Below are 16,642 nucleotides of genomic sequence, written 5' to 3'. Positions count from 1 at the left end.
GTCAAAAAGCCTTTACTCCTCTGGAGTTGTGACAAAACTCAGGGACAACATTGAGCTTGAAACTAAATTTTAAAAATCAAGCTATTTCCTTTTAAAATTTGAACCCAGTTACAAATATGTTGCATTGCTTTTCCTTCATTAGCCATATTTGAAGAGTAATGTGGAGTAATGGCTATAAATGAATGATAGTGCTTTTTTCCACAAGCATATTAAAACATAAAAATCTAAGTCTTACTCAAAGTTATTTTAGGAAGCTATATGCTACTTTAATTTATGCAGTCATCCTGATGGTTTCTGCAACCCTTCTTTTGGAATTTTCAGAATTATTATTTCAGAAATATTTCAGTTTACCAGCCTCACAGGAAAATCTTAAAATACTTTTAGTCAACAGATTTGCCTTTTTACAGCTCAACTCTTTTCTCTCATTTCCTACCTGAAGTCCTCATGTTACCCTACTTAGCACTTACTGTTCCAATTTGTTTTAGTTTGCTAATGCTGCCACTATGTGATATACCAGAAATGGATCAGCTTTTAGAAAGGAGATTTATTAAATTATAAGTTTATAGTTCTAAGACTATAAAAACATCCAAACTAAGGCATCCAGAAAAAGATACCTTGACTTAAGAAAAGCCAATGTCTATCACATGGGAAGGCATGTGGCTGGCATCTGCTGGTCCTTGTTCTCAGTTTCATTGCTTCCTGCTTCTGATTCCAGTGGCTTCTTCTCTGTCTATGTGTCCTGACTTAGCTTCTGGGGCAAAGCTCTGGGTTTCATCTCTTAGCTTAGCATCTCATGGAAAGGCACATGGTGATGTCTGCTATGCTGTGGTTCCTGTCTAACTTCTGTTGGCTCTCTCGGCTCCTGGCATCTCCTGGGGTTTCTGCATTTCCAAATGTCTGTGTCTATGTCAGCTCTGAAGCATCTGTTCCCCAAGAATCTCAGCTTCCTCCAAAGTATTTCCCCTGTTAGTAAGCTAATCAAGACCCACCTCGAATAGGTGGAGTCACATCTCCATCTAATCAAAAGGTCACACCTGCATTGGCTGTGTCACATCTCCATGGAAACATTCAAAGTTTCCATCGCACGATTATTGAATCAAGATTAAAAGAAATGTAGCTGCTCCCACAAGATTGGATCGGGAAAAAGGATATAACTTTCAGGGATACATAGCAGCTTCAAACCAGCACATTCTACCCAGGGACCCCAAAGAGACATGTTCTTTCCATATACAAAGTACATTCACTTGGGGTGGGCAATGGTGGCCCAGTGGCAGAATTTTTGCCGGCCATGCTAGAGCCCCAGGTTTGATTCCTGGAACCTGCCCATGCAAAAAAAATAAAATAAAAATAATTAAAAAAAATAAAGTCAAAATATATTCATTTGATCACAATACCACAAAAGCCTTAAACCATTTCAGTAATAATAAATTTGCAATACAAAATACTGTTTCCAGTATACAAAGAAGCAGTCATAGGATACATGTTCCCATTGTTCTAGGGAAAAATTAAAAGGTAAACAGGGGTCACTGGACCAAAACAGTTCCAAAAGCCTGCAGGGCAAATTCCATTGGATTTCAAAGTCTGAGAGTCATTCATTCTCAGGGTTTTAGAAAACAGCATCCCCACCCTTTCCAAGGGTGTACGTAGAAGCTGTGTTCTCTCCAAATACTGGCATGAGGGTTGCAACATTGGGGGACATTGGGGAGACCATCTTTTTCTTGGCTCCACCCTCTCCAAGCATCAGGGAAGCGCTCAGGCTCTCTGCCATCCCCAGGGCACCCACTCAACTTCAGAACAATGGGGTGATCTCCAGGCTCCCTCCCCTCCTATCCCCAGGGAATGTGCTCGACTTTCTCTAAGGACCTGAGGCCCCAAAACCCTTCCTGAACATTGAGGTAGAAGCCCCACCCTCTGCTTCCTGGGCAAATTCGTTGTGCTGGTTTGAAAATATTATGTACCCCAGAAAAGCCATGTTTTAATCCTGATTCAATCTTGTAGGGGCAGCCATTTCTTTTAATCCTAATTCAATACTGTAGGTTGGAAACTTTTGATTATCTCTGCAGAGATGTGACACACCCAATTGTGAGTGTGACCTTTGATTAGATGGAGATGGGACTCTACCCATTCAAAGTGGGTCTTGATTAGTTTACTGGACTCCTTAAAAAGAGGAAACATTTTGTAGAGAGTCAGAAATGACAGAAGCCTCAGAGCCAACAGAGAGAGCAGATGTAGATGCTTGGAGATCAGTTGCTTCAGAGAACAAAGACATGGATATTTGGAGATGCTTGGAGCCCAGGGGACATCACCATGAGTTAAGCAAGACAGAACCTGCAGAGAGCCAAGGGAAGCCAAGAGATGAAAGCCCAAGAGAAGCAAAGTGAGGAACCCCCACAGGAACAGAGGCTGAAAGCAGCAGAGCCCAGGAGCAAGGAATCAGCAGATGCCAGCCATGTGACTTCCCAGATGACAGAAGTGTTCCTGATCCATCAACCTTCCTCGAATTAAGGTATCTTTCCCTGAATGCCTGATTTTGTACACTTTTATAGGCTTAGAACAGTAACCTTGTAATATACTAAATTCCTCCTTTTTAAAACCATTCCAGTTCTGGTATATTGCCTTCTGGCAGCTTGCAAATTAACATGCTCACCCTTTATACATGTATGGGTGGGTCCACTCTCCTGGCCCAAGGTTTCTTGGCTTCAGACCTTAGTTTCTATGATTCTGCCTTTGAAGCCATTTTTCTTCCAATCTGTCCCTTTTAGTCCAGACTGGCATTGGTTCCATTCATTCAGATTTCCTACAGAAAACTGACTGTGCAGTATACAGAGATCACTCCCATCAGACAGTAGGATTTTCCACAAATCCTTCCTGTGTAATTCCATCTCCAATCCTTGCTTGTGCTGAAATGGCTGACTGGCTGACTGGATCCATGTTTTTTTGTTTGATTTTTCTTTTTATTTTCCCATGTTTGTTTAAATAGTGGGCCACTATTCTCTGGGAACTTGCTTTCCAAAAGCTCAGAATTTTCCAAACTATCAGTGTCTCATTTCTTTGTACCCAAGAGTTCACTTCTCAGCTTATCTCTTTCCTGTTGCATTGTACCATAAGCTGCAAGGAGCAGTCAGGCTGCATTTTCCACATTTCATTTGGAAATCTCATCAGCTAAGTATCCCAGGTTATCACCTTTTAAATCTAACTTCCTTCCAACAGCAGTACTCAATTTTGCCCAATTCTCTGACACTTTAAAACATGGATTACCTTTCTTCAAGTTTGCAATGATGTGTTCATCATTTCTATCTGAAGCCTCATTGGAGGTCTCTTTTCAGTCCCCATTTCTACCAGCAGTTTGTTCAAAGCAATTCAAGTCTTCTCTATCAAGCTCTTCATAACTTTTCCAGAGTCTTCCCCTTATCCATTTAAAAAGATCTTCCAATATGTTTGGTATTTGCAAACTGCAGCACCCCACTTCTCTGGTATCAAAATTTGTTTAGTTTGCTAATGCTGCCAGAATGCAAAATAGAAGAAATGAAATGGGTTTTTAAAAAGGAATTTATTAAGTTACAAGTTTACGGTTCTAAAGCATAAAAATGCCTAAACTAAGGCATCCAGAGAAAGATACCTTGACTCAAGAAAGGTGATGAGTGTCACATGGGAAGGCATGTGACTGGCATCTGCTAGTCCTTATTCCTGGTTCTGTCGCTTCCAGCTTCTGATTCAGGTGGCTTCCTCTCTAACTGTTTGTGTGTTCGGACTTAGCTTCTCTGGGGCAAAACTCTAGGTTTAATCTCTTATCTTATCATCTCATGGAAAGGCACATGGTGATGTCTACTGGGCTGTGGTTCCTGTCTAGCTTCTGTCAGCTCTCTCAGCTCCTCGCATCTCCTGGGGATTCTGCATTTCCAAATGTCTATCTATGTTGGCTCTGAAGCAACTGTTCTCCAAGCATCTCAGCTTCCTCCAAAATGTCTCCCCTTTTAAAGGACTCCAATAAACTAATCAAGACCCAACTTGCATGGGCAGAGTCACATCTTCAACTAATCAAAGGGCCACACCCACTGTTGTGTGCGTCACGCCTCCATGGAAACAATCCAAAGTGTCCACCCCACAATATGGAATCAGGATTAAAAGAAATATGGCTATACCCACAATATTGGATCAGGAAAAGGACATGTTTTTGGGGGGAGCACACAACAGCTTCAAACAATCACACTACCCTATCTTCCCTTTTCTTGGTCATATCCCTCATCTTTGCAACTTCAAACTGTGCTTAAGTCCACAGGTAGAGGACAGCCTTTAGGACTCTACCTTTCCCAGCACAGTATAAGATCGCCTTGTACTAATAAATTAGTATTTATTTAGTGACCATTTTTTCATTGCTTTCTTTATCACTATGTATATGCATAATTTTATAGAAGTTGGATCATATAAGTATTATTTTGCAGTTCCTTAAATGTAAGTTATTTATTCACTTCCTCCTTCTACCTCAATTCACCCACTCACAAGTTTCTTGGTGATCATATATACATATACATATTACGTAAACAGATATGTATAGAAAGAGCTTTTGGTCATTATTTTAGAAAAGTGAAATTGTACACTACTGTGCTACAGAGGCTGCTATTATCTCAGTGTCAGGGAACGTCAGACATACTTGGTCAGTTTCCCTGGGAGGATGAGGTAGGTAGGGAGATGAGGTGGATAATGTATCATTTGAAACTGTTATGTATCCCAAAAAGACCATGTTGTTTTAATCCTAATCTACATTTGTGGGGGCAGCCGTGTTATTTAATCTTGATTCAATATTGTAGGTGGAATCATTTGATTAGGTTGTTTCCATGGAAATGTGACACACCCAAGTGTGGGTGTGACCTTTTGATTAGATGAGATGTGACTCCACCCATTCAAGGTGGGACTTGGTTACTTTACTGGAATCCTTTAAAAGGGAAACATTTTTTTAGCAGTTTTTTTTTTATTAATTAAAGAAAAAAAAGAAATTAATACAACATTTAGAAATCATTCCATTCTACATATGCAATCAGCAATTCTTAACATCATCACATAGATGCATGATCATCATTTCTTAGTACATTTGCATCAATTTAGGAAAAGAACTAGCAAAACAACAGAAAAAGATATAGAATGTTAATATAGAGAAAAAATGAAAATAATAATAATAAAAAAGACACAAACAAACAAAAACTATAGCTCAGATGTAGCTTCATTCAGTGTTTTAACATAATTACATTACAATTAGGTATTATTGTGCTGTCCATTTTTTAGTTTTTGTATCTAGTCCTGTTGCACAGTCTGTATCCCTTCAGCTCCAATTACCCATTGTCTTACCCTGTTTCTAACTCCTGCTGGTCTCTGTTACCAATGACATATTCCAAGTTTATTCTCGAATGTCGGTTCACATCAGTGGGACCATACAGTATTTGTCCTTTAGTTTTTGGCTAGACTCACTCAGCATAATGTTCTCTAGGTCCATCCATGTTATTACATGCTTCATAAGTTTATTCTGTCTTAAAGCTGCATAATATTCCATCGTATGTATATACCACAGTTTGTTTCGCCACTCGTCTGTTGATGGACATTTTGGCTGTTTCCATCTCTTTGCAATTGTAAATAACGCTGCTATAAACATTGGTGTGCAAATGTCCATTTGTGTCTTTGCCCTTAAGTCCTTTGAGTAGATTCCCAGCAATGGTATTGCTGGGTCGTATGGCAATTCTATATTCAGCTTTTTGAGGAACCGCCAAACTGCCTTCCACAGTGGTTGCACCATTTGACATTCCCACCAACAGTGGATAAGTGTGCCTCTTTCTCCGCATCCTCTCCAGCACTTGTCATTTTCTGTTTTGTTGATAATGGCCATTCTGGTGGGTGTGAGATGATATCTCATTGTGGTTTTGATTTGCATTTCTCTAATGGCCAAAAAAGGGAAACATTTTTGAGAAAGGTTAGATGTAGACATTTGGAAATGGAGAAGCCCCAGGAGATGCCAGGAACTGAGAGAGCTAACAGAAGCTAGATAGTAACAGAGCCTAGCAGATATCACCATGTGCCTTTTCATGATGCTAAGCTAAGAGATGAAACCCAGAGTTTTGCTCCACAGAAGCTAAGTCAGGATCCACAGACACCTAAAAAGAAAGCCACAGGAGTCAGAAGCTAATGGCAATGGAACTGGGAGCTAGGACCAACAGACACCAGCTACATGCCTTCCAATGTGACAAACATGAGCCTTTCTTCAGTGTCAAGGTATCTTTCTCTGGATGCCTTAGTTTGGACATTTTTAAGGCCTTAGAACTATAAACTTTAATAAATATCCTTTATAAAAGTTGATCCATTTGTGGTATACTGCATTCTGGCAGCTTTGGCAAACTAGCACATACAGTGAAGGAGAGGAACTACTAGGGATTTAAGGGCATTGTTCAAGGATATAGGGACCTCCATGAGTCAAACCTTCCAGCATCAACCACCTTCTTATCCTTGCTTCAGAGTTTTCTGCTACTGGGTCCCAGGGTGTACCAGTAATCTTCCCTGACCCAAATGAGGAATTCTCAACCTAATGGTTACATGTCAGCCACAGGTGGTAAATTAGGCCCTGAGTTTACTACTCAAAGGCTCTCAAAAAAATCAACGAAAAGAAAATTGAATCTAGAAGGAAATGGATTTAAGAAGCAAGAAACTGATTACTTGGTAAATTTAGATAAGTAGTGGCAGTATATAATTATAATAATTACTAGTATGGAGTGATTAGAAATAAGATGGAATGAAAATACTAGACTGTTATAGCATAAAGAAGTGGAGAGGGGAGATCTGAGTTTAGGAGTCCTTGTGATGTTCTGGAAAAGGTAAAAGATAAACTTTAGGCCTTGTTAAGTAAGAAGATGTAAAAAATTTAAGGGTCTGTTATATATACTTTTAGAAGCACTTTAAATTTTTTTACAGTTACCTTTGCAAATTAAAAGCAGCTTATTCCATGTAGATTAGAGCAGACCACTGCATATTTCTTTTCACCTTGACCTAAAAAGCTGCTCTTTCAAAGTGATCTCTATATTGACAACAATGGAGTTCCCTATGCTCTTCTAAGGGGAACTTGCAGGAAAACAACCATCTGCAATGCTGGGGGATGTCATTCATGGTGTGAGGACTCACTGGAAGCAATCTACTACAACCCTTCATGACCTGTGTGGGATGGAAGAGGAGGATTGCCAGAGAAAGCTGCCAGCTGTGGGCCACCAAGCACATCAGGATCCAGGGACTACGGGAAACTTCAAATGCTGCATCAGTTGAAGGCACTACTATAAAACTGACTCAGGGGTGATGCTGGTGGTAGCTGCTGATTTACTACTTCTGGGAAAAACTGAGAGAGCCTATGAGAAAAAAATCTAAATAAAACTTACCTTGCAGCAAGGATCAAATCAAGGATATGCCTGACACATAAATTGTTAAAACCTTTTAATAGTTTAAGATTTCTCAGAGAATATACCCAATTAATATTATGATGCCCATAAATATTTTCAATCTGATAAAAGAGCCGGAGATGGGGAGGAGAACAAAGAATGTGGTTCTCCCATTGAAACCTTTACAGGCTGAAAGTACTTGAATTAAAATGTTGCCAAGAAAGAAGATAAATGTAGTTAATATAGAAAGTATGTTCAGAAAAGAACTGTGACTATAGAGACATCTAGCTGACTGGACTCACACAGATAAAAGTCAATTAAGTTTTGAGATAATTCTATTTCCTGAACTAAAAGAGACTGCTCTTGGGCCCCCAGCTGTCCACAAGCAGAAAGTGGGCTAAGGAAGCTTCCCAAGGAGGGTATGTTCCCCAAAGTCCTTTAAAGATGCCATTAAAAAGGATAATAGAAAAGGAAGAATTTCCCAGAATGGGCGCCAAGGACTGTGGAGAATAATAAACAGTGGTGAAAATAATAAGGAACAAAAGCTGTTCTCAGAAAGGAGAAACAAGCCCTAAACAAGGTTCATTTCTTCCCTAAGGAAGGGAGTGTTGTATTCTGAATTGCAATGACCCATTTTTTCACCTTTCATGATGGGAGTGTTTTGTGGCTGTTTGTTTTCTGTTCTACTCTGTTCCAATACAGGAACAAGAACAGAAAACTTGTTCTTTTAGTTCATAGATCTTCAGATAAAGAGGAGCCGTGTCAGGATTTGAAAAAAACTACCACTATATTAGCTTGTTAAGCTGCTGGAATGCAACATACCAGAAGTGAAACAGCTTTCAAAAAGAGAATTTAATAACTTACAAGTTTACAGTTTTAGTGCCAAAAAAATGTCCAAACTAAGGCACCAACAACAGGTTACCTTCACTCAAGAAAGGCTGATGCCATCTGGAAAACTTCTGTCAACTGGAGAGGCACATGGCTGGCATCCACTGGTCCTTGTTTCTGGTTCTATTGCTTTCAGCCTCTGTTTCCTGCGGGGGTTCCTCATTTGGTGTTCTAGTCTGCCAGAGCTGCCAGAATGCAACACACCAGAGATTGATTGGCTTTTAATAAAAAGGGATTTATTTAGTTAAAAATGTATAGTTCTTCAGAGAAAAGGCAACTAACTTTCATCTGAGGTTCTCTCTTACACAGGAAGACACAAGGCAATCTTTGGCGGCCCTCTCTCCAGGCTTCTGAGTTCCAACAACTTTCCCCAGGGCTATTCCTTTCTGCATCTCCAAAGGCCTAGGCTGAGCTGCAAGTGCTGAGATGAGGTATGCTGAGCTGCTTTGGCTGTGCTACGTTGAGCTCTCTCATTAAGCACCAGCCAATTGAATCAAACATCATCATTCATTGCAGCAGGCCTGCCTCCTAGCCAACTACAGATGTCATCAGCGACAGATGAGCTTCACATGCCATTGACTCATGTCCACAGTAACAGAGCTAGGCACCTTCACCTGGCCAAGTTGACACCTGAACCTAACTACCAAACTTGGCATTTGCTGTGGGCCTTCACTTAGGTCTTATGGTATACAACTCTGAGTTCTGGCTTGCTTAGCATCTCATGGAAAGGTGTATGGTGATGTCTACTGGGCTTCAAGCATCTCCAAACATCCATGTGTCTGTCAGCTCTGAAGCAACTGTTCTCCATCTGCTCTCCCTGTCAGCTGTCTCCAAAATGTTTCCTTTTTAAAAGGACTCAGTAAGGGGCGGGCCGCGGTGGCTCAGCGGGCAAGAGTGCTTGCCTGCTATGCCGGAGGACCCCGGTTCGATTCCCGGCCCCAGCCCATGTAAAAAACAAACAAACAAACAAAATATAATAAAACAAGAAAATGTTTAAAGATGTTTCCCTTTCTTCCTCCCTTCCTTCTCTCTGTCTTTCCTTCCCTTCCTCCCTCTCTCTAAAAAAAAAAAAAAAGGACTCAGTAAACTAATCAAGACACACACACACCCCGAAATGGGTGTCATCACATCTCCATCTAATCAAAAGGTAACACCTTTTGGGCATGACACATCTCTATTGAGAAAATCTAATCAAAAGTTTCCACCCTACAATAGTGAATCCGAATTAAAAAACAAAACAAAAAAACAAAATAGCTGCCCCCACAAAATAGATCAGGATTAAAATCTGGCTTTTCTGGGATAGATAATAGATTCAAAGTGGCACAACCAATTATTACTTGCTTATCTTTTTATTACTGAACATTACCCAGAAATCTTGAACTTAGTTTGAAAATGTGACTGGATTAGATGTTGGGGATCTCTTCCTTGGGGAAATTGTGACTGTATTTTGCCTTCAGGAGGGCAAAAGAGAAGACCACTGGTGATTAGTGATTGTGCATGCATTAACCAAATAGTTTTAGCTCTCTACCTTCTATGTACATGGCAGGATTGAACTTTCACCCTTCCTTGTGTTTGGATGGTGCGAAGGGATTTAGTTTTGGCCCATGAATTGTAAAGATATATACTACTCCCAGTCATAGCATTTAATTGCTACACTTTTCCCCTGACATGGTAACTGACAACATTCAAGATGGTGACTATGCTTCGAGTCTGGGTGTTAAGTGACTACCAGGAGCAGAGTCCCATGCTGCCTTGCAATGAACATGCCATAAGTACAAGAAATAAATCTTTGTTGTTTTAAGTTCCTGAATTTTGGGGGTGGTGATAACTGAACTGTTGACCTTGAGCTAATCAGCCAATTCTAATTAGCTCAGTCAAACCTAATCAAACAACTAATTCCAAAGGCTAAAGACTCTTAATATCAGGAATACATCTGAAAATATTCCCCCTTGCAAATAAAATTTCTCTAATAAAATAAATAGTTGTCTCTAACAGATTAGCCTTAAAACACATACAAAGTCATGATTTTGCACAAGAGGGTGCTGCTTCTGGAATAATTTAACTTTAATCATTTTACATCATTTTGTCAATCTAGTCAATATTCAAATTCCTGAGTTGGTGTAATCAGCCTAGATTGGATAGCATGCTCACATCTGGGTTGGAGAGCAGGCAACCTTGATTTGCATTACCACCAACATCCCATGTAAAAGGAACAGCATAGTCCCCCAAAAGAAAAATAGGGTTCTGTTACCAAAAGAAGCAGAAAGTGGGGTTGCTCAGTTTGTGACATAACCACAGTGCAATTATCAAATATTAAGATCAATAAATGTAGTATTGATATAATACTATCTAATCTTCTGTAAATTGAATATTCCTCTGTTCTAGTTTGCAAGCTGCCAGAATGCGATATACCAGAAATGGGATGGCTTTTAAAAGGGGGAATTTAGTAAGTTGCAAGTTTACAGTTCTAAGCCTGTGAAAATGTCCAATCTAAGGCTTCCAGGGTTCAAGAAGGCCAACGGTGTTCAGAGTTTCTCTCTCAACTGGAAAGGCACATGGTAAACATGGTGGCATCTGCTAGCTTTCTCTCCAGGCTTCTTGTTTCATGAAGCTCCCCTGTGGGTGTTTTCCTTCTTCATCCCCGAAGGTCTGTGGTCGCATGGGCTCTCATAGTTCTTGTGGCTCTCTTGCTCTCTGCAAAATGCTTCCTCTTTAAAGGATTCCAGTAAACTAGTCAACACACCCAGAATGGGTGGATCCACATCTCCCTCTAATCAAAGGTTAATACCTACAACTGGGCGTGCCACATCTCCAAGAAGATAATCTAATCAAGTGTCCAACCTACAATATTGAATAGGAATTAAAAGAAATGGCTGCCTCCACAAGATGGATCAGGATTAAAATATGGCTTTTCTAGGGTATATAATCGTTTCAAACTAGCACACTGTCCATTCCAATAATGTTTTAAAAATATTTTTAAATTTGAGTAATTTTAGATTTACAGGAAAATTTCAAAGAGAATTTTTGTGATGGTAACAACTGGCATTACCAGAGTAGATTCGTCAAAATTAAGAAACCAACATTGATACATAGTGATTAACTAAACTGAATACTTTATTCATATCTCACTAATTTTTCCACAAATATCCTTTCTCTGTTCCAGGACCCAAACCAGGACGATGCCAGATAAATAAACCTAGGTAAGTTGCCTGATGCGCTCAATGATCAATCCTGAGACACCAGAATTTCAAAGAGAGAAGGAGACTTTATTGAAGGTATGCAAGGCAAGGAGAACAGGAGGTAAAATCTCAGATCTGTCCCCCCAAATTGGAGATATTTGGGGATTTTGTGAAATTTAAACAAAGGTAGGTGGAGATGGTGACTTTGGGATGTTAGGAAACATTGATTTGTTCAATTGAAGTGTGCAAGTACAAGCCCTAGAGGTTGCTCTTGACAAAAGCTGGCTGGGGTAAGTATCAAGTTACAGGTTACAACAGGGTCATAAATTGCTTAATTAACATTCGTTGTTCTAGTTTGCTAGCTGCTGGAATACAACACACATTGGCTTTCAATAAAAGGGGATTTATTTAGTTAGTGTATAGTTCTTCAGAGGAAAGACAGCTAACTTTCAACTGAAGTTCTTTCTTACGTGGGAAGGCACAGGGTGATCTCCCCAGGCCTCCTCTCCAGGCCTCTGGGTTCCAACAACTTTCCCTGGGGTGATTCCTTTCTGCATCTCCAAAGGCCTGCGCTGAGCTGCAAGTGCTGAGATGAGGTATGCCAAGCTGCTTGGGCTGTGCTATGTTGTGCTCTCTCATTTAAGCACCAGCCAATTATATCAAACATCATTCATTGCAGTAGGCCCGCCTCCTAGCCAACTACAGATGTCATCAGCGACAGATGAGTGTCACATGCCATTGGCTCACGTCCACAGCAATAGAGCTAGGCACCTTCATCTAGCCAAGTTGACACCTGAACCTAACTACCACAATTCATTAAGAACTGACAAAGTCCAGCTGGGGTAAAACATATGTTACAGGTTATAGTAGAGTTGTAAGAAGTTCAGTCCACATAAAATAATAAGTAAGGAGGCTAAGCTAAAAGGTTGTGTATTGCTTAATTAATATGAGATAAGCAAAGTGATTAGGCTAAACAAAGCGGGCCTTTAAGGGGTACTAACAACTGACAAAGGCTGTAGTGTGTATGATAAAATACAGTGATGGGGCAATCCAATTTAACTCGTTACTGTCCAATCACAAAGAAAAGATTGTGCAGTTAAAATAACACAGGATCCTATGTGGGACATGAATCCCAGGGGTGTAAATCTCCCTGGCATCATGGGACAGGACGTTGAACCAGGATCCAACGTCATGGGATTGAGAAAGCCTTCTTAACTAAAAGGGGAAAGAGAAATGAGGCAAAATGAAGTTCAATGACTGAGAGATTTTGAACAGAGTTGAGAGTTGTGCTGGTTTGAAAAGATGTATGTCCCCTAGAAAAGCCATGTTTTAATCAAAATCCCATTCATAAAGCAGAATAATCCCTATTCAATATTGTATGTTTAAAGCTATAATCAGATCGTCTCCCTGGAGATCCCTAATCAAGTGTGGTTGTTAAACTGGATTAGGTGATGACATGTCTCCGCCCATTTGGGTGGGTCTTGATAAGGTTCTGGAGTCCTATAAAAGAGGAAGCATGTTGGAGAATGAGAGTGATTTGGAGAGAGCAGAGAATGCTGCAGCACCACGAAGCAGTCATACTGTCACATTCTAAACATTATATCTTTATACAATAATCTTCAAGAAACAAGGCTACTGGAGAACAGCTCTACAGTTTCAGGTACTTCCCTTGAGCCACTTAAATACACCATAAACTGAAAAGGAATATCTATATAATGCATAAGAATAACTTCGAGGATAACCTCTTGACTCTGTTTGAAATCTCTCAGCCACTGACCCTTTGTCTCACTTCTCTCTTCCCCCTTTCGATTGAGAAGGTTTTCTCAATCCCTTGATGCTCAGTCCCAGCTCATTCTAGGATTTCTGTCCCACATTGCCAGGGAAATTTACATCTCTGGGGTTCATGTCCCACATAAAGAGGGGGTGGGCAGTGAGTTTGCTTGTCATGTTGGCTGAGAGAGAGAGCAACAAAAGAGGTTCTCTGGGGGTGACTAATAGGCCTAATTTTAAGTAGGCCTAGCCTATCCTTTGTGGGGATAAGTTTCATGGGAACAAACCCCAAGATCAAGAGCTTGGCCTATTGATTTGGTTGTCCCCACTGCTTGTGAGGATATCAGGAATTCTTCAAATAGGGATGTTGAAATTTCCCCCTTTCTCCCCATTCCCACAAGGGGACTTGGCAAATACTTCTTTATTCATTGTTCACATCACTCTGAGATTTATTGGGGCATCATGCTAACCTGGTCAAACCTATGAAATCTCATGCCCCATTCAAGGTTCCATGTACTTATAGTGTTCAATTAAACTGTCCATATAAGTTGAATTAGGAAATGCACTAGTCAAAATATAAATTTTGTATCAAATAAACATTTTTTGCTTTAGTCTCACACAGAGGTTGAAGTTTTAAAATATAAATGGCCATCTATTTTCAACACCCTGCAATATTGACATTCCTTTGTTCTTCCTCATGCAAAAGCATTTTTAAATTTGAACATTTAGTCACTATCATTGTACACTCTAGGCATTCCTAGATTGTATCATCTCAGTCTTTATCGTCTATCTTTCCTTCTGGTTTCATATGTGCCCCCAGCCCTCCTCCCTCTATCATTCTCACATTCAGCTTCATTCAGTGTATTTACATTATTGTGCTACAATCGGGTAGTATTGTGCCATCCATTTCTGAATTTTTACAGTCAGTCCTGTTGCACAATCTGTATCCCTTCAGCTCCAATTACCCAATCTTTCCCTCTCCTGATAACCTCTGTTCTTAACTGAAATTCTCCAGGTTCACTCATTAATGTTAGTTCCTATCAGTGAGACCATATAGGAGCTGTCCTTTTGTTTCTGGCTAATCTCACTCAGCATAACATCCTCAAGATCCCTCCACGTTGTTACATGCATCATGACTTTATTCTGTCTTACAGCTGTGTAATATTCCATCGTATACATATACCTCTACATCTTTGGAATTTCTCCTGATATTGATGGTGGTCCAGGACCACACATGATAGTTCACATGCTAAGGAGATGACAGGATGGTGTTAGTCACACCTGTAGTCTTAGGGTGGAGGTTGGCCACACCAGAAAGACCAATCATGTGATAAGATGTTTGGAGCTTTGAGTCATGTCATGTCTACCTGACTTCTCTGACCTCTGGGAGGGAGGCCTGCAGACTGAGTTCAACCAGGTGGGCATTAGTTCCACCAATCATGCCCATGTGTAATGAAACCCCATATAAATTTGGGATACTCTAAGCTAGACTAAGCTTCCATGATGGAGAAGATACATCTCCTGTGCTGATATAGTGACTATCCTAGTTTGCTAGCTGCCATACGCAAAAAATACCAGAAATGGAATTGCTTTTAAAAGGGGGAATTTAATAAGTTGCAAATTTACAGTCCAAAGACCATGGAATTGTCCTAACTAAAGCAAGTATATAAAAATGTCCAAGGTCTCACCCTAGATATTTCTTTTGGCTTCTGCTTCTTAGTATCCTTTTACTTAAATGAAACTATAATTTTAATTTTAGCACTTTCCATGACTACAGTGAATTATCAAGTCTAGGAGGTGGTGGGAATCTCCAAAATTGTAATTTGAAGTGTAAAGGGCTGGGCCTCTAAACTTGCAACTGGTGCCTAAAGGGAAATCTTATAGAGGATTGCCCTTAACCTGTGGAATCTGGTCTAGCTCAGGTATTAGAGTCAGAATCAAACTGAGTTGCTGTAGCCTTTTCAGTTGGTGTCAGAAGCTGTTTGCAGTTGTAAACTGAACTTTCGCAACCCATTATAATGTCCAAAACTGAATTCCTGTTCTCTCTCATCTCACTATATGTGCTCCACTTGGAGTTTTCTTCATCTCAACTGATAGCAACTCCATCCTTTCACTTGCTCAGAACTGAAAGGCAAACTCGCCAGGAACAAGGTGGGAGCAGAGGAGTTCAGGCAAAGGTTTTATTTCAGGAAGAAACAGAACCACCTGGGCAGTGTTTCAAGAAAGAAATGACTGCCCCAAAGTGGCAGGGGATAGGGTTTTATAAGGTTTGGGGGTAGGGGATTGGGGGCCAGCGGTCAGGTAGGTTTTCAATGGTTGGGTTTTAGAAGCAGGGGGCGAAGTTGGAAGTTGGCAGCCTTCCATTGGTGAAGTTTAAAACTTAAATGTTGCCTTAGTTACTCAGGGTTGTAACTGTTGGAGGGAGGATATTGAGTAAGGGGAATTTATCATGAGTGCGGCTGGCAGAGGGTGGAGGTTGAGTAATGTGAGTTTATCACAAGAATGCAGCTGCTAGAGGGTAAAAAGGTGTGGGCTGGGGTGGGGGAAGTTCTTGAAATATTTTCCAGGGGTTGGTCACATCATGAGGGAAGGGGTGCCTGTCCTCCAGGCCTAACAACAACCAAAACTTTGGAATCATCCTTGAATTCCCCCTTTCTCTCATACTTTACATACGATCCACTATAAAGCCTATAGATTCTATCTTTGAAGTGGACGTTAAATCTAATTATTTCTCACTACCTCCACTGTTACTAACTAGTCCAAGCCATCATCATCTCACTTCTTGATTACTGAAATAACCTAACAAATTCTACTCTTAACCCCCTCCAGTTTATTCTCCACACAGTAGCCAGAGTGATCTTACTAAAATTTGAGTCAGATTGATACCAGGCAAAAGTTGTGGGTTCTCTGCCGAATGAGCATAATAGCCAATGCCTGACACCAGGATTTCAAACAGAGAATGAGTTTAATGCTATGTGTGAAACAGGACAGCAGATGGCTTATCAGCCTAAAAAAGCTGTCTCTCCAAGTCTAAGAAGTTCAGGGTTTTTATGGATTCAAACAAGAGGGGGATGAAATGTTACCATTACAATAGGAAGTTTACAGAAAGCTGAGACTAGGCTATAATAACCATTACAATAGTGAGTATAAACAGGGCTGAGACTAGGCTAGGATAACCATTACAATAGTAAATATAAACAGGGATGATACTAGGTCAGAACCACCATTACAAAAGTATAAGTAGGGTGAGACTAGGCCAGAATAACCACAACAGCAGCTGTAAACAAGGCTGAGACCAGGCCACAACAATCCTTACAATAGTTAAGTATAAACAAGGGTGAGACTAGTTGAATTTCAATAATTTCAGTTATTAACTTCTACCTATTCTACAACATAGAA

The sequence above is a fragment of the Tamandua tetradactyla genome, chromosome 2 (genome assembly GCF_023851605.1).
Source record: "Tamandua tetradactyla isolate mTamTet1 chromosome 2, mTamTet1.pri, whole genome shotgun sequence".
NCBI lineage: Eukaryota > Metazoa > Chordata > Mammalia > Pilosa > Myrmecophagidae > Tamandua > Tamandua tetradactyla.
This window is presented reverse-complemented; position numbering follows the sequence as displayed.